The sequence below is a fragment of the Pan troglodytes genome, chromosome X, assembly GCF_028858775.2.
Source record: "Pan troglodytes isolate AG18354 chromosome X, NHGRI_mPanTro3-v2.0_pri, whole genome shotgun sequence".
NCBI lineage: Eukaryota > Metazoa > Chordata > Mammalia > Primates > Hominidae > Pan > Pan troglodytes.
Genome location: NC_072421.2, coordinates 113441295 through 113465207, shown reverse-complemented (window position 1 = coordinate 113465207; position 23913 = coordinate 113441295). Strand labels below are relative to the sequence as shown.

General features: G+C 59.1%; 1 long non-coding RNA gene across 1 annotated transcript in view; it reads right to left on the bottom strand.

The window, feature by feature from the left end:
* Positions 1-675: 675 nt before the first annotated feature.
* LOC129138841 (uncharacterized) overlaps positions 676-23913 on the bottom strand; it is a 251949-nt gene continuing 228711 nt past the window's right edge. The window contains exon 3 of the long non-coding RNA XR_008542055.2: positions 676-762. This is a non-coding gene — a long non-coding RNA (uncharacterized LOC129138841). The remainder of the gene's footprint in view (positions 763-23913) is intronic.

Genomic DNA, 23913 nt, shown 5'->3' with positions numbered 1-23913 from the left:
GTGAAATGTGTTGTTTCCTTAGGGTGGGACATAATGTAGGAAGCATAAGGTGATGAGCCTCTGATGCCTGAATCCTTAGGAGAACCGCCTTCTTCAGAGCACTAATAGTAGAAAATGTCCCAAAGAATACATGGTCCTCTTTTTCCATCTCAATCAAGAGACAGACTCACGTAAATACCTGTGCCCACAGAGACTGCAATTCAAACAGACATTCACCTTCCACCTAAACACCTTGTAGTCAACCTGTCCTTGGAGTGACCCATGAGAATGCCCAAGTGGAAATGTGTCATAAATGACAGAAGGTGGGCTTGGATCCTACTGTGTGTCCAGTCTCCATCTCTTCCCTGCAGGCTCCACCATCCTCCCAAGCTAAAAACATGGTTAGGGAGGCAATTAGGCCTGGTCCATCCCTAGGGCTGTCCAAGGGGACTGCTTTCTTGTTTGTCAGGAAGGCAGGCTAGGAGGACCCCACCGAGGCCAGTCTCCCAAGGGAGAAGTTCCCGCCTGTGGGCCAGAGCTGGCCCAAAAGGGCCGAGATGGTGATCAGCCATGTTTGGAGTGCAGTTGGCGTTTTCTCCTCAGCAAAGGGTGGAGGGAATGGACCTGGGGGAAGAGCAGATGGGCATTTCTGGAGCAATACTGCCATCAAGAGGAACTTGTTTCCTGGGCATTTCTCTTGCTGCCTGTCAGCCTACTGACATGACCTCTCACACGTTCAGTTGCATCTCTTACAGTTCAGGAGAAATACATTGATATGATGTCCTGGAGAAAGACAGATACACAAACATAGACATAGAGAGAGAGGGTTAGAGGGGGAGATGGCAAGAGAGGAGAAAAAAAAGAGTTTGGTTCAAAGTGTTGGGAATGAGTCCGGGAGGCAGCAGCTTGGGTGTTGTCTGCTTTTTCTATTTTCTCTGTCTTATCTTCACAACAGTGTTCGTGGTCAGTGTGTTTCGGCAGCACACGTTGAAGGTATTCCCATATCTACTCTGCCCCAACACAGTCATAATAAGGTTTTTGTCAGAGAATATATGTGGGGAGGAAGATCAGAAAAAGTGGGTCTTGCCCATCTACTGCTCCCCTGTGACACACAGGAGTCCTCAACAGCACTCACACCTGTCTGTTTTTTCCCACCTCAAACATTCTGGGGTGAGCTGGCCAGAGACTGATATAGCCCAGGTGTGTTTGGGGTGGCACCTGGCACTCCTCCTGTCTGATCTATCTTTGCCTGTACCCCATGGGGCTGCCCCAGGAGACAAGCCGGGGGCTCAATCCTGCTGTTCTAAAATTGTACGTTCACCTTACTCTTTAGTCCACCCCAGTGGCCTGTGGGATGCTGGTTGCCTTTGACCTTGTGGTCAAGCTGGTCTTGTAGTGACTCATGGGAACACCCAAGTGGAAATGTCTCTCAGTAGGCAGGGAGTGGCTTAGATACAACTCTGTGCCCAGTCTCTTGTCTTTTTCCTGAGTGCTCCACCATCCTCCCATTCTAAAGGCATAGTTAGGGATGTGGTTAGGTCAAGTCCAACCCTAGGGCGGTCCGAGGGGACTGCTTTCCTGTTTGTCAGGAAGGCAGGCTAGGAGGACTCCACTGAGGCCAGTCTCCCTAGGGAAAGGGTCCCACAGGTGGGCTAGAGCTGGCCCAAAGTGGCCAAGATTGTGATCGGCCATGTGTGGAGCATGTTGGCGTTTTTTCCTCAGCAAAGGGTGGAGGGAGTGGACCTGGGGGAAGGGCAGGTAGGCATCTCTGGAGCAATACTGCCATCAAGAGGAAATCATTTGTCAATCCTGCACACCCTTCCCTATGCTTGCCTGGGAAGGAGTGGCTTGGGAGTGCTGTGGGGGAGGAGGCAGGACTAGGGCTGGTGCCCGGACAGATCCGAGCTCTCTGGAGGCCTGACAGAAGTGGGTCTGTGGCCAGTTCAGGCCGTGGAAGCCCCAGAGATAGGCACCAGGATGCGTGGCTGGTCCTGCACAGGAAGTCTTGGTTGAGGAGCCTGGTGGCGGCCATGTCTGGGAGGGACTAGCAGAGATCTGGGCCAGGAAGCATCAGCTCAGGGCCATCGGCCCTTTTCCTGGTGCCCCTTGGGAGCAAGGGGCCAGATGCCCTAGAGGTGTACCTGGCCTGGGAGGCTTTCTTGGCTATGGGGCACCCCCAGTGAAGGTCCATTCCCAGTGCTGGAGTTCTACGGCCATTGGTGCTTGCGGTGGCTGGCATTGGATTGTTCTTCCAATCTCTGGGAGAAGACGGGCTGCTTGAGACCCTGTGGGCCCATACTCAAACCTTTCTCTTTTTTTTTTTTTTTGACATGATTGAAGCAATGCTATGCCCAACCACCTTGAGAAGCCACCCACTCTTGCAACCCTGTTTTTCTGGTGTCCCTGTTCCAAAGGACGGGACCTTTGTCTTGGAGCAGGCCCATCTCCCTTGCATTCATTTCTGTTTCACATCCTTCTGCTATCTTCACCTTTGCTTTGATGCCACTCCAACATGATTGCTCATACGGCAATACACAGGAATGGCCTTTGCTTCCTTCTCCACCTGTACTCAGGGAGCTGCGACTCAGAGTCAGGAGTCCCTGCCAAATTGACCAGTGTTGCATTTAATCGTTCCTCATCTTCGCCACTGTGCCCCTCCCTGTGCACCCAGCCCTATCCACATTTTTTATATATTAATTATCTCATTCACCCTCCCATTAAGCAAGTGTGCCTTGCCAAGAACCAGGCGCATGCTCACTGACACATAGCTCTTTTCTGTTGTCTCTGCCTCTCCCTAGAGGTGATTTCCGGAAAACCTGTAGGATGGGTCATGTCATTTGCCAGCTTCTGCCTTCCTTGGTTTGTGTTCCCTGGTCTGCACTTTCCCAAAGACCAAGTAGGACATCTCAAAGCCCAGACCTTCATTCCTTTTTTATTTTTCTTACACCTACTAGATGAAAACTGCTGCTTGCTACCCTGTGTTTTTCACGTGTGAGTTTCCCTACAGGTTAGATTGTTGTATTATTTGGGCAAAAACTCTTGGATCCAACCGATTTTATATTTGCCAAGCTCCAAGGCAGCATCCAGACCTAGAAGATCTGATCAGTCCCTAGCCCAAGGCTGTGAGATTAGTGGTTTGAGTGTGCTCCTTTGGCGTGGGCCATCACCATAGGACAGCTGAACCCACAGAACATACAACACCATGAGTGTGAATCCAGGTGTCCCCAAGAGACAAACCAGGTCATGCCCCTAGAGATCAGGGAACAGGGCAACCCTGGAATTTTCCCAAACTGAAGTAAATTCTCAATGTAGTCCTAGGTCTCTGGACTCTTCAGGATGATGTCCTACACGACATCAACAACCAGTGGGTACCCTGTGCCCTAGGGAGAAGACTGACAGAATGGCATCCTGTGGCACCCTTGACCCAGCCTTTCTTTGAGGGGAGCAAGAGGAAACCAGACAATACTTGAAATGCAATGCACCTGGGTTACCATTTCTTGTCTCAGTGCAGTACCCAATAATCAGGAAATTCTCTCTCCTCTTTACAAGAGATAACACCTGATAATGTGGCCACTACCACCGCCCCGTTATTTGGCTAGGCCTGGGTCCTCCAGATGAGACTTTAGTTCTCAGGTTTTACACAGCCCCAAGACCTCCAGGGCAAGGATCCCTCTCTTCCCCTAACCTTGTTTTTGCACTAAGAGCAAAGATTCGTAGTCTCAATGCCCTGCAGTAGCTTCAGCTCCCAGTTTCCAAACATGGCGGCCAACAAGGCCTGACCTCCACCACCTCTGGGACCTGACAGGCCTTGCAGCCCAGGGCTCCTTGGTGGATGAGCCTGGTTCCCTCGCTTTCACACCAACTCTGAAGGCACCCACTCAGGTGCCCATGTCCACCTCCAGAATTCTCTGAGTGTTCCATACCTACCCTGTTACCTAACAGAAGTATGAATATACAGAGAGGGGCCAGAAGCCATACTCAAAAAGCTTCTGCTTGATGGCCCTTTTGCTCCAGTAATGCCAACCACTCTGGCCTGCCAGACCTTTCCCCTTGCCTTTTGTCCTAATCCAAAGGGAGTCCCAAAACCAGTCCAAGACCTTGAAGTGGGATTTACTCTGCTTGGGTTCTTGGGGTGAACTGGTATCCCTTTCTGTCATGCTCTCAGTGGGAAATATAAATGTCTATGAAATAATTCATCAAAACGAATAGCTGTATTGATCTATTCCTGAGCACACTTTTGGGTTTATACGGGTTATCTTAAGTAGAATTGTTTCTTTCACGAAGACACAGACTCATAGTTTGAGATGGGCCAAGTACCTGGATTTTACTCTTATCCTGGAATTATTGACACTTTCCTGTACTCATAGATCCAGGCCAAGCCCAGTTCAGCAGTCTGACCTACCTTAAAGGCTTAGGAAAGGGAATGATACCTGATTGAGGGATAGCAGGAATTAGCAGGGGTCACATCAGGAGAAAAGACTGGGATAATTATGCCTTTGCTCTCCTCCATTTGTCTCAAGTTTCGTTAGATAGAATGAAGTGGCTGTGAAGCACGCCTTGCTTGTTATTTTTTTTTACCACCACACTCTCTGCTGCAGTAACTGCCTGGGCCTAGCACCCGACATAATCTTCTTTGCCATATTGGACACTATGATCCAATCAAAATAGCTAGGGAATTTCTTATTTTTAAATTTATAGTGATGAAGGATGATGCCGTTTTGTATCCCTGTCCACTTGCCGAAGGAGATGTTCAAACTCCCAGGGGATCGATTAGGCATACAAGTCATATCGAAAAGGATATTCCTCACCATTTACAGACTCCTTAGCCCCCACGACTTTCTTTGGGATATCAACAACATGGTTTCTGCTCCTTCTCACACTCTATCGCTCCCTCTCTTGCCACATTCGGACCCAACACACTCTCGCCCACTTCTACTTTGGTGCGATTCCTGTCTTAATGTCATAGGGTTTCCTAGACTATCCAGGAATTCCTGCCGACGTAGGCAGGTACCAGAGGCAACTGAACGCGTGAGACATAGAGCAGATTAGCTGAGAGGCAGCAAGAGAACTACGCAAGAATCCCATCACACCCTCCGCTTCTACGACCACCACCAACACCACCCATAAGCCAACTTTCGAGATGCCCCAAGCCAAGATGAGGCAACTCTCAGCTGAATGTCATCCCGTTCCTCTTCGTCACAGCGGACCGCGGTCACGCTTAAATGTGCATTGAAGTGGAAGATGAATGTCTCTTTGCATGGCAGTGTCTCTGCACACGGGAGAGGAGGGGCACACGTATCCACCGGGCTCAGTATCTAGCTGGATTCAGGTGGAATGGAGGACCATGAACCCTCTGGACCTTTTCTGCTTTGGTCCTGGGCTTTTAAGGTCTCGGGCCTAAGAGGCCCACTGACTCCTGCCTTGTTTCAGTATATTTAAAAAGAAAAAAAAGCAGGACATTCCACCTGCCACATCCAGAGTGCCCTCTAGGTTCCTTCTCCACTCCTGAATTGAGCGAAGCGGTGCCGAACTCCACCCTTTGGGCACGAGCCCCTGTGCACTTGGGAGACTCCTGAACACCCTCGGAGAAGCCAGAAAGCCCCGGGAGATGGCTCCGTCTGCTGCTGGACCAGACCGGGTCCTGCAAAGGACGCATCCTCCGAGCCTCCTCCCTGCACGTCCAGTGGGGCCTGCCCCGATTCTACCTGAGGGACCCACTGGAGGAGAGGCACGGGGATGCTGCCTGAGCAGCGGACCCTTCTGGCGCGCAGCAGGCTGTCCCCAGGCAGAGTCCGACGGGTCCTTCCTTCTGGGTGCCCCCGGCTTCCCGGACTCCAGCAGGCCTGGGAAGGCCCCGGGCCCCCTTAGCTGATGCCCAGAGAGTCTCCATTTCTCAAGCTTTGCCACCGAACTCATCGGTTGGTGCGCCTCTGATCGCAGGGCAAGGGCCTGCGCACCCCCAAAGGCAAGCGGGGTCCCCGGAAGGCCCCCAGGCAGAAATGAGCACCACCACGGGGAATGGCCCGCCTCCAAGACAACCTCGGGGACATGGACACAACAAGACAGGGTGGCAAGTCTCAACAAGGCGGGTGCGTGGCGTCTGAGGGTGGCCGGGCCGGGCCTGGCCTGGCCTGGCCTTGCGTCCACCTCCTCAAGAACCGTCTGGGTACGGGCCCCGCGGGATGCCCCGCGGCCCACCTTCCTCCCTAGGACGCAAGGAGGAACGCCCCGGCGCCGGCCAGCAGCGGCGGGCACCGGCGCCAATGGCCACGGAACTCAGCACTGCCAGTCGGCCCTCCTCACACCGCAGGCGTGCAGTGGGGCCGACGGAGCCTCCCGGGCCGAGGACCCAGCTAGGCCGTCACCCCGGTTGCTCCCACGGGAAGGGGCACCAGGCAAACTGCCCAAGGCCCCGAGCCCAGGCTCCCTGGCGGAGGCCTCCGCTGGTCCCGCCCAGATCATGGCCGCCACCAGGCTCCCGAGCCATGGCTTCCTGTCCGGGAACGGCCAGGCGTCCTGGCTGCCCGGCTAGTCCTGGCGCCTCTCTCTGGGGCTTCCACGGCCCGACCCCGCGGCGGAGCCTGCTTCTCTCGGACCTCCAGAGACCTCGGATCCGTCCGAGCACCTGCCCTAGTCCTGCCTGGTCCCCCAGGACAGTCCCAAGCCACTCCTCCCCAGGCGAGCACAGCGAAGGGTGCGCGGGATTGCCAAGCCAGTTCCTCTTGATGGCAGTGTTGCTCCAGAAATGCCCACGTGCCCTTCCCCCACGTCCACTCCCTCCGCCCTTTGCTGAGGAAAAAACGCCAACAGCGCTCCGCACATGGCGGATCGGCATCTCGGCCGCTTTGGGCCAGCCCTGGCCCACCTGCGGGACCCGGTCCTTGGCAGATGGGACTCGGCGGGATCCTTCTTACTAGCCTGCCTTCCTGACAAACCAGAAAGCGGTCCCCTTGGACCGCCCTGGGGATGGACCCGACCTAACCGCATCCCTAACGATGCGTTAGGATAGGAGGATGGTGGAACCCGCAGGGAAGAGAAGGAGACTGGGCACACACTAGGATCCCAGCCCCGGCCCTGCCCCCCGGGACACATTGGCACTTGGGCATTCTCACGGGTCACGGCAAGGCCAGCTTGACCAAGAGGTCAAAGGCGACTGGCGTCCCACTGAACGCTGGGGGTTTGGCCTCAAACTTCAGGTGAACCCACAATTCCGGAATAGCGGGACCGGCACCCGGGCCCTTCTCACGTGGCAGCACCGGCAAGGGGCTGGGGGAAGAGCCCACGCCAGCCTGCGTCAGACAGGAGGGGAGCCAGTGGCCACCCCAAACACACCTCTCCTCCTCACACCTGGCCTACGTCCAACTCTCCACGGCTCTGTCCAGAAGGCCGCACGTACAACACACACAGAGGCGGGCATTCCCCTGAGGACTCGTGTGTGCCGTGGGGGAGCGGTAGATGGCCCAGCCCCACGTATTCCGATCTTCCTGCCCAAACATATTCTGTGACGGAAAGCCTATGTTGACCTCGTCCGGCACTCAAGGCGTGGGCAGCGGCCTAACGTCTGCTGCGGGAACACGGTCGCGTTGAATGCTATTCTCAAGACAGACAAAACAGTGGGAAGACGCTACGCCAAGCTGCTAACTCCCTGGCCATTGCCGGACTCTTTCACCCCTGTGGACTTTCCGCTGGCATTTTCCACAACATAGTTTCTTTTCTCTCTCACTTTCTCTTTCTCTCTCTCTTTCTCTTTCCCTATCTCTCTCTCTCTCTCCCTCCCTCCCTCCCTCCCTCTCTCTCTCTCAATCTCATAATTTCTCTCTCTCGTGCCACGTTCCCACCCAACGCTCTCTCGCCCACTTCTACTGGGGCCCACTTCCTCTCCTGCTCTCTCTGTCTCAACGTGATTGACTTTCTTGTGCTGCCCAGGACTTCTTGCCCACGTGCGCCTTCAAAACGGTAAGACCTGCAACTGAACGTGTGAGACATGGTGCAGATAGGCTGAGAGGCGGCGGGAGAAATGCCCATGAACTCAAGTACCCGGACACGCCCTCCACTTCTACCACCACGAGTAACACCGCCCCCACGGGACTGCTCTCGAGGTCCCCCAAGCCAAGGTGAGGCAAGTCCCAGTTGAATGTCATCCCGTTCCTCTTGGGCACGGCGGACCGCTCTCACCCTTAAAGGTGCGTTGACGTGGAAGGTGAATGTCTCTTTGCGTGACAGTGCCTCAGCGCACGGGCGACGAGGGGCACACCTATCCACCTGGCTCGCTCTCTAGCTAGATTCAGGTGGAACGGAGGACCATGAACCCTCTGGACCTTTTCTGCCTTGGTCCTATGCTTGTAAGGTTTCCGGCCTAAGAGGCCCATCGACTCCTGCTGCCTTCTTTCAGTTGATTACAAAATAAATAAATAAATAAATAAATAAATAAATACAAAAGCAGGACATTCCACCTGCCACCTCCAGAGGGTCCTCTAGCTTCCTTCTCCACTCCTGAATTGAGCGAAGCGGTGCCGACCTCCACCCTTTGGGCACGAGCCCCTGTGCACTTGGGAGACTCCTGAACACCCTCGGAGAAGCCAGAAAGCCCCGGGAGATGGCTCCGTCTGCTGCTGGACCAGACCGGGTCCTGCAAAGGACGCATCCTCCGAGCCTCCTCCCTGCACGTCCAGTGGGGCCTGCCCCGATTCTACCTGAGGGACCCACTGGAGGAGAGGCACGGGGATGCTGCCTGAGCAGCGGACCCTTCTGGCGCGCAGCAGGCTGTCCCCAGGCAGAGTCCGACGGGTCCTTCCTTCTGGGTGCCCCCGGCTTCCCGGACTCCAGCAGGCCTGGGAAGGCCCCGGGCCCCCTTAGCTGATGCCCAGAGAGTCTCCATTTCTCAAGCTTTGCCACCGAACTCATCGGTTGGTGCGCCTCTGATCGCAGGGCAAGGGCCTGCGCACCCCCAAAGGCAAGCGGGGTCCCCGGAAGGCCCCCAGGCAGAAATGAGCACCACCACGGGGAATGGCCCGCCTCCAAGACAACCTCGGGGACATGGACACAACAAGACAGGGTGGCAAGTCTCAACAAGGCGGGTGCGTGGCGTCTGAGGGTGGCCTTGCGTCCACCTCCTCAAGAACCGTCTGGGTACGGGCCCCGCGGGATGCCCCGCGGCCCACCTTCCTCCCTAGGACGCAAGGAGGAACGCCCAGGCGCCGGCCAGCAGCGGCGGGCACCGGCGCCAATGGCCACGGAACTCAGCACTGCCAGTCGGCCCTCCTCACACCGCAGGCGTGCAGTGGGGCCGACGGAGCCTCCCGGGCCGAGGACCCAGCTAGGCCGTCACCCCGGTTGCTCCCACGGGAAGGGGCACCAGGCAAACTGCCCAAGGCCCCGAGCCCAGGCTCCCTGGCGGAGGCCTCCGCTGGTCCCGCCCAGATCATGGCCGCCACCAGGCTCCCGAGCCATGGCTTCCTGTCCGGGAACGGCCAGGCGTCCTGGCTGCCCAGCTAGTCCTGGCGCCTCTCTCTGGGGCTTCCACGGCCCGACCCCGCGGCGGAGCCTGCTTCTCTCGGACCTCCAGAGACCTCGGATCCGTCCGAGCACCTGCCCTAGTCCTGCCTGGTCCCCCAGGACAGTCCCAAGCCACTCCTCCCCAGGCGAGCACAGCGAAGGGTGCGCGGGATTGCCAAGCCAGTTCCTCTTGATGGCAGTGTTGCTCCAGAAATGCCCACGTGCCCTTCCCCCACGTCCACTCCCTCCGCCCTTTGCTGAGGAAAAAACGCCAACAGCGCTCCGCACATGGCGGATCGGCATCTCGGCCGCTTTGGGCCAGCCCTGGCCCACCTGCGGGACCCTGTCCTTGGCAGATGGGACTCGGCGGGATCCTTCTTACTAGCCTGCCTTCCTGACAAACCAGAAAGCGGTCCCCTTGGACCGCCCTGGGGATGGACCCGACCTAACCGCATCCCTAACGATGCGTTAGGATGGGAGGATGGTGGAACCCGCAGGGAAGAGAAGGAGACTGGGCACACACTAGGATCCCAGCCCCGGCCCTGCCCCCCGGGACACATTGGCACTTGGGCATTCTCACGGGTCACGGCAAGGCCAGCTTGACCAAGAGGTCAAAGGCGACTGGCGTCCCACTGAACGCTGGGGGTTTGGCCTCAAACTTCAGGTGAACCCACAATTCCGGAATAGCGGGACCGGCACCCGGGCCCTTCTCACGTGGCAGCACCGGCAAGGGGCTGGGGGAAGAGCCCACGCCAGCCTGCGTCAGACAGGAGGGGAGCCAGTGGCCACCCCAAACACACCTCTCCTCCTCACACCTGGCCTACGTCCAACTCTCCACGGCTCTGCCCAGAAGGCCGCACGTACAACACACACAGAGGCGGGCATTCCCCTGAGGACTCGTGTGTGCCGTGGGGGAGCGGTAGATGGCCCAGCCCCAAGTGTTCCGATCTTCCTGCCCAAACATATTCTGTGACGGAAAGCCTATGTTGACCTCGTCCGGCACTCAAGGCGTGGGCAGCGGCCTAACGTCTGCTGCGGGAACACGGTCGCGTTGAATGCTATTCTCAAGACAGACAAAACAGTGGGAAGACGCTACGCCAAGCTGCTAACTCCCTGGCCATTGCCGGACTCTTTCACCCCTGTGGACTTTCCGCTGGCATGTTCCACAACATAGTTTCTTTTCTCTCTCACTTTCTCTTTCTCTCTCTCTTTCTCTTTCCCTATCTCTCTCTCTCTCTCCCTCCCTCCCTCCCTCTCTCTCTCTCTCTCAATCTCATAATTTCTCTCTCTCGTGCCACGTTCCCACCCAACGCTCTCTCGCCCACTTCTACTGGGGCCCACTTCCTCTCCTGTTCTCTCTGTCTCAACGTGATTGACTTTCTTGTGCTGCCCAGGACTTCTTGCCCACGTGCGCTTTCAAAACGGTAAGACCTGCAACTGAACGTGTGAGACATGGTGCAGATAGGCTGAGAGGCGGCGGGAGAAATGCCCATGAACTCAAGTACCCGGACACGCCCTCCACTTCTACCACCACGAGTAACACCGCCCCCATGGGACTGCTCTCGAGGTTCCCCAAGCCAAGGTGAGGCAAGTCCCAGTTGAATGTCATCCCGTTCCTCTTGGGCACGGCGGACCGCTCTCACCCTTAAAGGTGCGTTGACGTGGAAGGTGAATGTCTCTTTGCGTGACAGTGCCTCAGCGCACGGGCGACGAGGGGCACACCTATCCACCTGGCTCGCTCTCTAGCTAGATTCAGGTGGAACGGAGGACCATGAAACCTCTGGACCTTTTCTGCCTTGGTCCTATGCTTGTAAGGTTTCCGGCCTAAGAGGCCCATCGACTCCTGCTGCCTTCTTTCAGTTGATTACAAAATAAATAAATAAACAAATAAATAAATAAATAAATAAATAAATAAATAAATAAATACAAAAGCAGGACATTCCACCTGCCACCTCCAGAGGGTCCTCTAGCTTCCTTCTCCACTCCTGAATTGAGCGAAGCGGTGCCGACCTCCACCCTTTGGGCACGAGCCCCTGTGCACTTGGGAGACTCCTGAACACCCTCGGAGAAGCCAGAAAGCCCCGGGAGATGGCTCCGTCTGCTGCTGGACCAGACCGGGTCCTGCAAAGGACGCATCCTCCGAGCCTCCTCCCTGCACGTCCAGTGGGGCCTGCCCCGATTCTACCTGAGGGACCCACTGGAGGAGAGGCACGGGGATGCTGCCTGAGCAGCGGACCCTTCTGGCGCGCAGCAGGCTGTCCCCAGGCAGAGTCCGACGGGTCCTTCCTTCTGGGTGCCCCCGGCTTCCCGGACTCCAGCAGGCCTGGGAAGGCCCCGGGCCCCCTTAGCTGATGCCCAGAGAGTCTCCATTTCTCAAGCTTTGCCACCGAACTCATCGGTCGGTGCGCCTCTGATCGCAGGGCAAGGGCCTGCGCACCCCCAAAGGCAAGCGGGGTCCCCGGAAGGCCCCCAGGCAGAAATGAGCACCACCACGGGGAATGGCCCGCCTCCAAGACAACCTCGGGGACATGGACACAACAAGACAGGGTGGCAAGTCTCAACAAGGCGGGTGCGTGGCGTCTGAGGGTGGCGTGGCCGGGCCTGGCCTGGCCTGGCCTTGCGTCCACCTCCTCAAGAACCGTCTGGGTAGGGGCCCCGCGGGATGCCCCGCGGCCCACCTTCCTCCCTAGGACGCAAGGAGGAACGCCCCGGCGCCGGCCAGCAGCGGCGGGCACCGGCGCCAATGGCCACGGAACTCAGCACTGCCAGTCGGCCCTCCTCACACCGCAGGCGTGCAGTGGGGCCGACGGAGCCTCCCGGGCCGAGGACCCAGCTAGGCCGTCACCCCGGTTGCTCCCACGGGAAGGGGCACCAGGCAAACTGCCCAAGGCCCCGAGCCCAGGCTCCCTGGCGGAGGCCTCCGCTGGTCCCGCCCAGATCATGGCCGCCACCAGGCTCCCGAGCCATGGCTTCCTGTCCGGGAACGGCCAGGCGTCCTGGCTGCCCAGCTAGTCCTGGCGCCTCTCTCTGGGGCTTCCACGGCCCGACCCCGCGGCGGAGCCTGCTTCTCTCGGACCTCCAGAGACCTCGGATCCGTCCGAGCACCTGCCCTAGTCCTGCCTGGTCCCCCAGGACAGTCCCAAGCCACTCCTCCCCAGGCGAGCACAGCGAAGGGTGCGCGGGATTGCCAAGCCAGTTCCTCTTGATGGCAGTGTTGCTCCAGAAATGCCCACGTGCCCTTCCCCCACGTCCACTCCCTCCGCCCTTTGCTGAGGAAAAAACGACAACAGCGCTCCGCACATGGCGGATCGGCATCTCGGCCGCTTTGGGCCAGCCCTGGCCCACCTGCGGGACCCTGTCCTTGGCAGATGGGACTCGGCGGGATCCTTCTTACTAGCCTGCCTTCCTGACAAACCAGAAAGCGGTCCCCTTGGACCGCCCTGGGGATGGACCCGACCTAACCGCATCCCTAACGATGCGTTAGGATGGGAGGATGGTGGAACCCGCAGGGAAGAGAAGGAGACTGGGCACACACTAGGATCCCAGCCCCGGCCCTGCCCCCCGGGACACATTGGCACTTGGGCATTCTCACGGGTCACGGCAAGGCCAGCTTGACCAAGAGGTCAAAGGCGACTGGCGTCCCACTGAACGCTGGGGGTTTGGCCTCAAACTTCAGGTGAACCCACAATTCCGGAATAGCGGGACCGGCACCCGGGCCCTTCTCACGTGGCAGCACCGGCAAGGGGCTGGGGGAAGAGCCCACGCCAGCCTGCGTCAGACAGGAGGGGAGCCAGTGGCCACCCCAAACACACCTCTCCTCCTCACACCTGGCCTACGTCCAACTCTCCACGGCTCTGCCCAGAAGGCCGCACGTACAACACACACAGAGGCGGGCATTCCCCTGAGGACTCGTGTGTGCCGTGGGGGAGCGGTAGATGGCCCAGCCCCAAGTGTTCCGATCTTCCTGCCCAAACATATTCTGTGACGGAAAGCCTATGTTGACCTCGTCCGGCACTCAAGGCGTGGGCAGCGGCCTAACGTCTGCTGCGGGAACACGGTCGCGTTGAATGCTATTCTCAAGACAGACAAAACAGTGGGAAGACGCTACGCCAAGCTGCTAACTCCCTGGCCATTGCCGGACTCTTTCACCCCTGTGGACTTTCCGCTGGCATGTTCCACAACATAGTTTCTTTTCTCTCTCACTTTCTCTTTCTCTCTCTCTTTCTCTTTCCCTATCTCTCTCTCTCTCTCCCTCCCTCCCTCCCTCTCTCTCTCTCTCTCAATCTCATAATTTCTCTCTCTCGTGCCACGTTCCCACCCAACGCTCTCTCGCCCACTTCTACTGGGGCCCACTTCCTCTCCTGTTCTCTCTGTCTCAACGTGATTGACTTTCTTGTGCTGCCCAGGACTTCTTGCCCACGTGCGCTTTCAAAACGGTAAGACCTGCAACTGAACGTGTGAGACATGGTGCAGATAGGCTGAGAGGCGGCGGGAGAAATGCCCATGAACTCAAGTACCCGGACACGCCCTCCACTTCTACCACCACGAGTAACACCGCCCCCATGGGACTGCTCTCGAGGTTCCCCAAGCCAAGGTGAGGCAAGTCCCAGTTGAATGTCATCCCGTTCCTCTTGGGCACGGCGGACCGCTCTCACCCTTAAAGGTGCGTTGACGTGGAAGGTGAATGTCTCTTTGCGTGACAGTGCCTCAGCGCACGGGCGACGAGGGGCACACCTATCCACCTGGCTCGCTCTCTAGCTAGATTCAGGTGGAACGGAGGACCATGAAACCTCTGGACCTTTTCTGCCTTGGTCCTATGCTTGTAAGGTTTCCGGCCTAAGAGGCCCATCGACTCCTGCTGCCTTCTTTCAGTTGATTACAAAATAAATAAATAAACAAATAAATAAATAAATAAATAAATAAATAAATAAATAAATAAATACAAAAGCAGGACATTCCACCTGCCACCTCCAGAGGGTCCTCTAGCTTCCTTCTCCACTCCTGAATTGAGCGAAGCGGTGCCGACCTCCACCCTTTGGGCACGAGCCCCTGTGCACTTGGGAGACTCCTGAACACCCTCGGAGAAGCCAGAAAGCCCCGGGAGATGGCTCCGTCTGCTGCTGGACCAGACCGGGTCCTGCAAAGGACGCATCCTCCGAGCCTCCTCCCTGCACGTCCAGTGGGGCCTGCCCCGATTCTACCTGAGGGACCCACTGGAGGAGAGGCACGGGGATGCTGCCTGAGCAGCGGACCCTTCTGGCGCGCAGCAGGCTGTCCCCAGGCAGAGTCCGACGGGTCCTTCCTTCTGGGTGCCCCCGGCTTCCCGGACTCCAGCAGGCCTGGGAAGGCCCCGGGCCCCCTTAGCTGATGCCCAGAGAGTCTCCATTTCTCAAGCTTTGCCACCGAACTCATCGGTTGGTGCGCCTCTGATCGCAGGGCAAGGGCCTGCGCACCCCCAAAGGCAAGCGGGGTCCCCGGAAGGCCCCCAGGCAGAAATGAGCACCACCACGGGGAATGGCCCGCCTCCAAGACAACCTCGGGGACATGGACACAACAAGACAGGGTGGCAAGTCTCAACAAGGCGGGTGCGTGGCGTCTGAGGGTGGCCTTGCGTCCACCTCCTCAAGAACCGTCTGGGTACGGGCCCCGCGGGATGCCCCGCGGCCCACCTTCCTCCCTAGGACGCAAGGAGGAACGCCCAGGCGCCGGCCAGCAGCGGCGGGCACCGGCGCCAATGGCCACGGAACTCAGCACTGCCAGTCGGCCCTCCTCACACCGCAGGCGTGCAGTGGGGCCGACGGAGCCTCCCGGGCCGAGGACCCAGCTAGGCCGTCACCCCGGTTGCTCCCACGGGAAGGGGCACCAGGCAAACTGCCCAAGGCCCCGAGCCCAGGCTCCCTGGCGGAGGCCTCCGCTGGTCCCGCCCAGATCATGGCCGCCACCAGGCTCCCGAGCCATGGCTTCCTGTCCGGGAACGGCCAGGCGTCCTGGCTGCCCAGCTAGTCCTGGCGCCTCTCTCTGGGGCTTCCACGGCCCGACCCCGCGGCGGAGCCTGCTTCTCTCGGACCTCCAGAGACCTCGGATCCGTCCGAGCACCTGCCCTAGTCCTGCCTGGTCCCCCAGGACAGTCCCAAGCCACTCCTCCCCAGGCGAGCACAGCGAAGGGTGCGCGGGATTGCCAAGCCAGTTCCTCTTGATGGCAGTGTTGCTCCAGAAATGCCCACGTGCCCTTCCCCCACGTCCACTCCCTCCGCCCTTTGCTGAGGAAAAAACGCCAACAGCGCTCCGCACATGGCGGATCGGCATCTCGGCCGCTTTGGGCCAGCCCTGGCCCACCTGCGGGACCCTGTCCTTGGCAGATGGGACTCGGCGGGATCCTTCTTACTAGCCTGCCTTCCTGACAAACCAGAAAGCGGTCCCCTTGGACCGCCCTGGGGATGGACCCGACCTAACCGCATCCCTAACGATGCGTTAGGATGGGAGGATGGTGGAACCCGCAGGGAAGAGAAGGAGACTGGGCACACACTAGGATCCCAGCCCCGGCCCTGCCCCCCGGGACACATTGGCACTTGGGCATTCTCACGGGTCACGGCAAGGCCAGCTTGACCAAGAGGTCAAAGGCGACTGGCGTCCCACTGAACGCTGGGGGTTTGGCCTCAAACTTCAGGTGAACCCACAATTCCGGAATAGCGGGACCGGCACCCGGGCCCTTCTCACGTGGCAGCACCGGCAAGGGGCTGGGGGAAGAGCCCACGCCAGCCTGCGTCAGACAGGAGGGGAGCCAGTGGCCACCCCAAACACACCTCTCCTCCTCACACCTGGCCTACGTCCAACTCTCCACGGCTCTGCCCAGAAGGCCGCACGTACAACACACACAGAGGCGGGCATTCCCCTGAGGACTCGTGTGTGCCGTGGGGGAGCGGTAGATGGCCCAGCCCCAAGTGTTCCGATCTTCCTGCCCAAACATATTCTGTGACGGAAAGCCTATGTTGACCTCGTCCGGCACTCAAGGCGTGGGCAGCGGCCTAACGTCTGCTGCGGGAACACGGTCGCGTTGAATGCTATTCTCAAGACAGACAAAACAGTGGGAAGACGCTACGCCAAGCTGCTAACTCCCTGGCCATTGCCGGACTCTTTCACCCCTGTGGACTTTCCGCTGGCATGTTCCACAACATAGTTTCTTTTCTCTCTCACTTTCTCTTTCTCTCTCTCTTTCTCTTTCCCTATCTCTCTCTCTCTCTCCCTCCCTCCCTCCCTCTCTCTCTCTCTCTCAATCTCATAATTTCTCTCTCTCGTGCCACGTTCCCACCCAACGCTCTCTCGCCCACTTCTACTGGGGCCCACTTCCTCTCCTGTTCTCTCTGTCTCAACGTGATTGACTTTCTTGTGCTGCCCAGGACTTCTTGCCCACGTGCGCTTTCAAAACGGTAAGACCTGCAACTGAACGTGTGAGACATGGTGCAGATAGGCTGAGAGGCGGCGGGAGAAATGCCCATGAACTCAAGTACCCGGACACGCCCTCCACTTCTACCACCACGAGTAACACCGCCCCCATGGGACTGCTCTCGAGGTTCCCCAAGCCAAGGTGAGGCAAGTCCCAGTTGAATGTCATCCCGTTCCTCTTGGGCACGGCGGACCGCTCTCACCCTTAAAGGTGCGTTGACGTGGAAGGTGAATGTCTCTTTGCGTGACAGTGCCTCAGCGCACGGGCGACGAGGGGCACACCTATCCACCTGGCTCGCTCTCTAGCTAGATTCAGGTGGAACGGAGGACCATGAAACCTCTGGACCTTTTCTGCCTTGGTCCTATGCTTGTAAGGTTTCCGGCCTAAGAGGCCCATCGACTCCTGCTGCCTTCTTTCAGTTGATTACAAAATAAATAAATAAACAAATAAATAAATAAATAAATAAATAAATAAATAAATAAATACAAAAGCAGGACATTCCACCTGCCACCTCCAGAGGGTCCTCTAGCTTCCTTCTCCACTCCTGAATTGAGCGAAGCGGTGCCGACCTCCACCCTTTGGGCACGAGCCCCTGTGCACTTGGGAGACTCCTGAACACCCTCGGAGAAGCCAGAAAGCCCCGGGAGATGGCTCCGTCTGCTGCTGGACCAGACCGGGTCCTGCAAAGGACGCATCCTCCGAGCCTCCTCCCTGCACGTCCAGTGGGGCCTGCCCCGATTCTACCTGAGGGACCCACTGGAGGAGAGGCACGGGGATGCTGCCTGAGCAGCGGACCCTTCTGGCGCGCAGCAGGCTGTCCCCAGGCAGAGTCCGACGGGTCCTTCCTTCTGGGTGCCCCCGGCTTCCCGGACTCCAGCAGGCCTGGGAAGGCCCCGGGCCCCCTTAGCTGATGCCCAGAGAGTCTCCATTTCTCAAGCTTTGCCACCGAACTCATCGGTCGGTGCGCCTCTGATCGCAGGGCAAGGGCCTGCGCACCCCCAAAGGCAAGCGGGGTCCCCGGAAGGCCCCCAGGCAGAAATGAGCACCACCACGGGGAATGGCCCGCCTCCAAGACAACCTCGGGGACATGGACACAACAAGACAGGGTGGCAAGTCTCAACAAGGCGGGTGCGTGGCGTCTGAGGGTGGCGTGGCCGGGCCTGGCCTGGCCTGGCCTTGCGTCCACCTCCTCAAGAACCGTCTGGGTACGGGCCCCGCGGGATGCCCCGCGGCCCACCTTCCTCCCTAGGACGCAAGGAGGAACGCCCCGGCGCCGGCCAGCAGCGGCGGGCACCGGCGCCAATGGCCACGGAACTCAGCACTGCCAGTCGGCCCTCCTCACACCGCAGGCGTGCAGTGGGGCCGACGGAGCCTCCCGGGCCGAGGACCCAGCTAGGCCGTCACCCCGGTTGCTCCCACGGGAAGGGGCACCAGGCAAACTGCCCAAGGCCCCGAGCCCAGGCTCCCTGGCGGAGGCCTCCGCTGGTCCCGCCCAGATCATGGCCGCCACCAGGCTCCCGAGCCATGGCTTCCTGTCCGGGAACGGCCAGGCGTCCTGGCTGCCCAGCTAGTCCTGGCGCCTCTCTCTGGGGCTTCCACGGCCCGACCCCGCGGCGGAGCCTGCTTCTCTCGGACCTCCAGAGACCTCGGATCCGTCCGAGCACCTGCCCTAGTCCTGCCTGGTCCCCCAGGACAGTCCCAAGCCACTCCTCCCCAGGCGAGCACAGCGAAGGGTGCGCGGGATTGCCAAGCCAGTTCCTCTTGATGGCAGTGTTGCTCCAGAAATGCCCACGTGCCCTTCCCCCACGTCCACTCCCTCCGCCCTTTGCTGAGGAAAAAACGACAACAGCGCTCCGCACATGGCGGATCGGCATCTCGGCCGCTTTGGGCCAGCCCTGGCCCACCTGCGGGACCCTGTCCTTGGCAGATGGGACTCGGCGGGATCCTTCTTACTAGCCTGCCTTCCTGACAAACCAGAAAGCGGTCCCCTTGGACCGCCCTGGGGATGGACCCGACCTAACCGCATCCCTAACGATGCGTTAGGATGGGAGGATGGTGGAACCCGCAGGGAAGAGAAGGAGACTGGGCACACACTAGGATCCCAGCCCCGGCCCTGCCCCCCGGGACACATTGGCACTTGGGCATTCTCACGGGTCACGGCAAGGCCAGCTTGACCAAGAGGTCAAAGGCGACTGGCGTCCCACTGAACGCTGGGGGTTTGGCCTCAAACTTCAGGTGAACCCACAATTCCGGAATAGCGGGACCGGCACCCGGGCCCTTCTCACGTGGCAGCACCGGCAAGGGGCTGGGGGAAGAGCCCACGCCAGCCTGCGTCAGACAGGAGGGGAGCCAGTGGCCACCCCAAACACACCTCTCCTCCTCACACCTGGCCTACGTCCAACTCTCCACGGCTCTGCCCAGAAGGCCGCACGTACAACACACACAGAGGCGGGCATTCCCCTGAGGACTCGTGTGTGCCGTGGGGGAGCGGTAGATGGCCCAGCCCCAAGTGTTCCGATCTTCCTGCCCAAACATATTCTGTGACGGAAAGCCTATGTTGACCTCGTCCGGCACTCAAGGCGTGGGCAGCGGCCTAACGTCTGCTGCGGGAACACGGTCGCGTTGAATGCTATTCTCAAGACAGACAAAACAGTGGGAAGACGCTACGCCAAGCTGCTAACTCCCTGGCCATTGCCGGACTCTTTCACCCCTGTGGACTTTCCGCTGGCATGTTCCACAACATAGTTTCTTTTCTCTCTCACTTTCTCTTTCTCTCTCTCTTTCTCTTTCCCTATCTCTCTCTCTCTCTCCCTCCCTCCCTCCCTCTCTCTCTCTCTCTCAATCTCATAATTTCTCTCTCTCGTGCCACGTTCCCACCCAACGCTCTCTCGCCCACTTCTACTGGGGCCCACTTCCTCTCCTGTTCTCTCTGTCTCAACGTGATTGACTTTCTTGTGCTGCCCAGGACTTCTTGCCCACGTGCGCTTTCAAAACGGTAAGACCTGCAACTGAACGTGTGAGACATGGTGCAGATAGGCTGAGAGGCGGCGGGAGAAATGCCCATGAACTCAAGTACCCGGACACGCCCTCCACTTCTACCACCACGAGTAACACCGCCCCCATGGGACTGCTCTCGAGGTTCCCCAAGCCAAGGTGAGGCAAGTCCCAGTTGAATGTCATCCCGTTCCTCTTGGGCACGGCGGACCGCTCTCACCCTTAAAGGTGCGTTGACGTGGAAGGTGAATGTCTCTTTGCGTGACAGTGCCTCAGCGCACGGGCGACGAGGGGCACACCTATCCACCTGGCTCGCTCTCTAGCTAGATTCAGGTGGAACGGAGGACCATGAAACCTCTGGACCTTTTCTGCCTTGGTCCTATGCTTGTAAGGTTTCCGGCCTAAGAGGCCCATCGACTCCTGCTGCCTTCTTTCAGTTGATTACAAAATAAATAAATAAACAAATAAATAAATAAATAAATAAATAAATAAATAAATAAATACAAAAGCAGGACATTCCACCTGCCACCTCCAGAGGGTCCTCTAGCTTCCTTCTCCACTCCTGAATTGAGCGAAGCGGTGCCGACCTCCACCCTTTGGGCACGAGCCCCTGTGCACTTGGGAGACTCCTGAACACCCTCGGAGAAGCCAGAAAGCCCCGGGAGATGGCTCCGTCTGCTGCTGGACCAGACCGGGTCCTGCAAAGGACGCATCCTCCGAGCCTCCTCCCTGCACGTCCAGTGGGGCCTGCCCCGATTCTACCTGAGGGACCCACTGGAGGAGAGGCACGGGGATGCTGCCTGAGCAGCGGACCCTTCTGGCGCGCAGCAGGCTGTCCCCAGGCAGAGTCCGACGGGTCCTTCCTTCTGGGTGCCCCCGGCTTCCCGGACTCCAGCAGGCCTGGGAAGGCCCCGGGCCCCCTTAGCTGATGCCCAGAGAGTCTCCATTTCTCAAGCTTTGCCACCGAACTCATCGGTCGGTGCGCCTCTGATCGCAGGGCAAGGGCCTGCGCACCCCCAAAGGCAAGCGGGGTCCCCGGAAGGCCCCCAGGCAGAAATGAGCACCACCACGGGGAATGGCCCGCCTCCAAGACAACCTCGGGGACATGGACACAACAAGACAGGGTGGCAAGTCTCAACAAGGCGGGTGCGTGGCGTCTGAGGGTGGCGTGGCCGGGCCTGGCCTGGCCTGGCCTTGCGTCCACCTCCTCAAGAACCGTCTGGGTAGGGGCCCCGCGGGATGCCCCGCGGCCCACCTTCCTCCCTAGGACGCAAGGAGGAACGCCCCGGCGCCGGCCAGCAGCGGCGGGCACCGGCGCCAATGGCCACGGAACTCAGCACTGCCAGTCGGCCCTCCTCACACCGCAGGCGTGCAGTGGGGCCGACGGAGCCTCCCGGGCCGAGGACCCAGCTAGGCCGTCACCCCGGTTGCTCCCACGGGAAGGGGCACCAGGCAAACTGCCCAAGGCCCCGAGCCCAGGCTCCCTGGCGGAGGCCTCCGCTGGTCCCGCCCAGATCATGGCCGCCACCAGGCTCCCGAGCCATGGCTTCCTGTCCGGGAACGGCCAGGCGTCCTGGCTGCCCAGCTAGTCCTGGCGCCTCTCTCTGGGGCTTCCACGGCCCGACCCCGCGGCGGAGCCTGCTTCTCTCGGACCTCCAGAGACCTCGGATCCGTCCGAGCACCTGCCCTAGTCCTGCCTGGTCCCCCAGGACAGTCCCAAGCCACTCCTCCCCAGGCGAGCACAGCGAAGGGTGCGCGGGATTGCCAAGCCAGTTCCTCTTGATGGCAGTGTTGCTCCAGAAATGCCCACGTGCCCTTCCCCCACGTCCACTCCCTCCGCCCTTTGCTGAGGAAAAAACGCCAACAGCGCTCCGCACATGGCGGATCGGCATCTCGGCCGCTTTGGGCCAGCCCTGGCCCACCTGCGGGACCCTGTCCTTGGCAGATGGGACTCGGCGGGATCCTTCTTACTAGCCTGCCTTCCTGACAAACCAGAAAGCGGTCCCCTTGGACCGCCCTGGGGATGGACCCGACCTAACCGCATCCCTAACGATGCGTTAGGATGGGAGGATGGTGGAACCCGCAGGGAAGAGAAGGAGACTGGGCACACACTAGGATCCCAGCCCCGGCCCTGCCCCCCGGGACACATTGGCACTTGGGCATTCTCACGGGTCACGGCAAGGCCAGCTTGACCAAGAGGTCAAAGGCGACTGGCGTCCCACTGAACGCTGGGGGTTTGGCCTCAAACTTCAGGTGAACCCACAATTCCGGAATAGCGGGACCGGCACCCGGGCCCTTCTCACGTGGCAGCACCGGCAAGGGGCTGGGGGAAGAGCCCACGCCAGCCTACGTCAGACAGGAGGGGAGCCAGTGGCCACCCCAAACACACCTCTCCACCTCACACCTGGCCTACGTCCAACTCTCCACGGCTCTGCCCAGAAGGCCGCACGTACAACACACACAGAGGCGGGCATTCCCCTGAGGACTCGTGTGTGCCGTGGGGGAGCGGTAGATGGCCCAGCCCCAAGTGTTCCGATCTTCCTGCCCAAACATATTCTGTGACGGAAAGCCTATGTTGACCTCGTCCGGCACTCAAGGCGTGGGCAGCGGCCTAACGTCTGCTGCGGGAACACGGTCGCGTTGAATGCTATTCTCAAGACAGACAAAACAGTGGGAAGACGCTACGCCAAGCTGCTAACTCCCTGGCCATTGCCGGACTCTTTCACCCCTGTGGACTTTCCGCTGGCATGTTCCACAACATAGTTTCTTTTCTCTCTCACTTTCTCTTTCTCTCTCTCTTTCTCTTTCCCTATCTCTCTCTCTCTCTCCCTCCCTCCCTCCCTCTCTCTCTCTCTCTCAATCTCATAATTTCTCTCTCTCGTGCCACGTTCCCACCCAACGCTCTCTCGCCCACTTCTACTGGGGCCCACTTCCTCTCCTGCTCTCTCTGTCTCAACGTGATTGACTTTCTTGTGCTGCCCAGGACTTCTTGCCCACGTGCGCCTTCAAAACGGTAAGACCTGCAACTGAACGTGTGAGACATGGTGCAGATAGGCTGAGAGGCGGCGGGAGAAATGCCCATGAACTCAAGTACCCGGACACGCCCTCCACTTCTACCACCACGAGTAACACCGCCCCCACGGGACTGCTCTCGAGGTCCCCCAAGCCAAGGTGAGGCAAGTCCCAGTTGAATGTCATCCCGTTCCTCTTGGGCACGGCGGACCGCTCTCACCCTTAAAGGTGCGTTGACGTGGAAGGTGAATGTCTCTTTGCGTGACAGTGCCTCAGCGCACGGGCGACGAGGGGCACACCTATCCACCTGGCTCGCTCTCTAGCTAGATTCAGGTGGAACGGAGGACCATGAACCCTCTGGACCTTTTCTGCCTTGGTCCTATGCTTGTAAGGTTTCCGGCCTAAGAGGCCCATCGACTCCTTCTGCCTTCTTTCAGTTGATTGCAAAATAAATAAATAAATAAATAAATAAATAAATAAATAAATAAATAAATACAAAAGCAGGACATTCCACCTGCCACCTCCAGAGGGTCCTCTAGCTTCCTTCTCCACTCCTGAATTGAGCGAAGCGGTGCCGACCTCCACCCTTTGGGCACGAGCCCCTGTGCCCTTGGGAGACTCCTGAACACCCTCGGAGAAGCCAGAAAGCCCCGGGAGATGGCTCCGTCTGCTGCTGGACCAGACCGGGTCCTGCAAAGGACGCATCCTCCGAGCCTCCTCCCTGCACGTCCAGTGGGGCCTGCCCCGATTCTACCTGAGGGACCCACTGGAGGAGAGGCACGGGGATGCTGCCTGAGCAGCGGACCCTTCTGGCGCGCAGCAGGCTGTCCCCAGGCAGAGTCCGACGGGTCCTTCCTTCTGGGTGCCCCCGGCTTCCCGGACTCCAGCAGGCCTGGGAAGGCCCCGGGCCCCCTTAGCTGATGCCCAGAGAGTCTCCATTTCTCAAGCTTTGCCACCGAACTCATCGGTCGGTGCGCCTCTGATCGCAG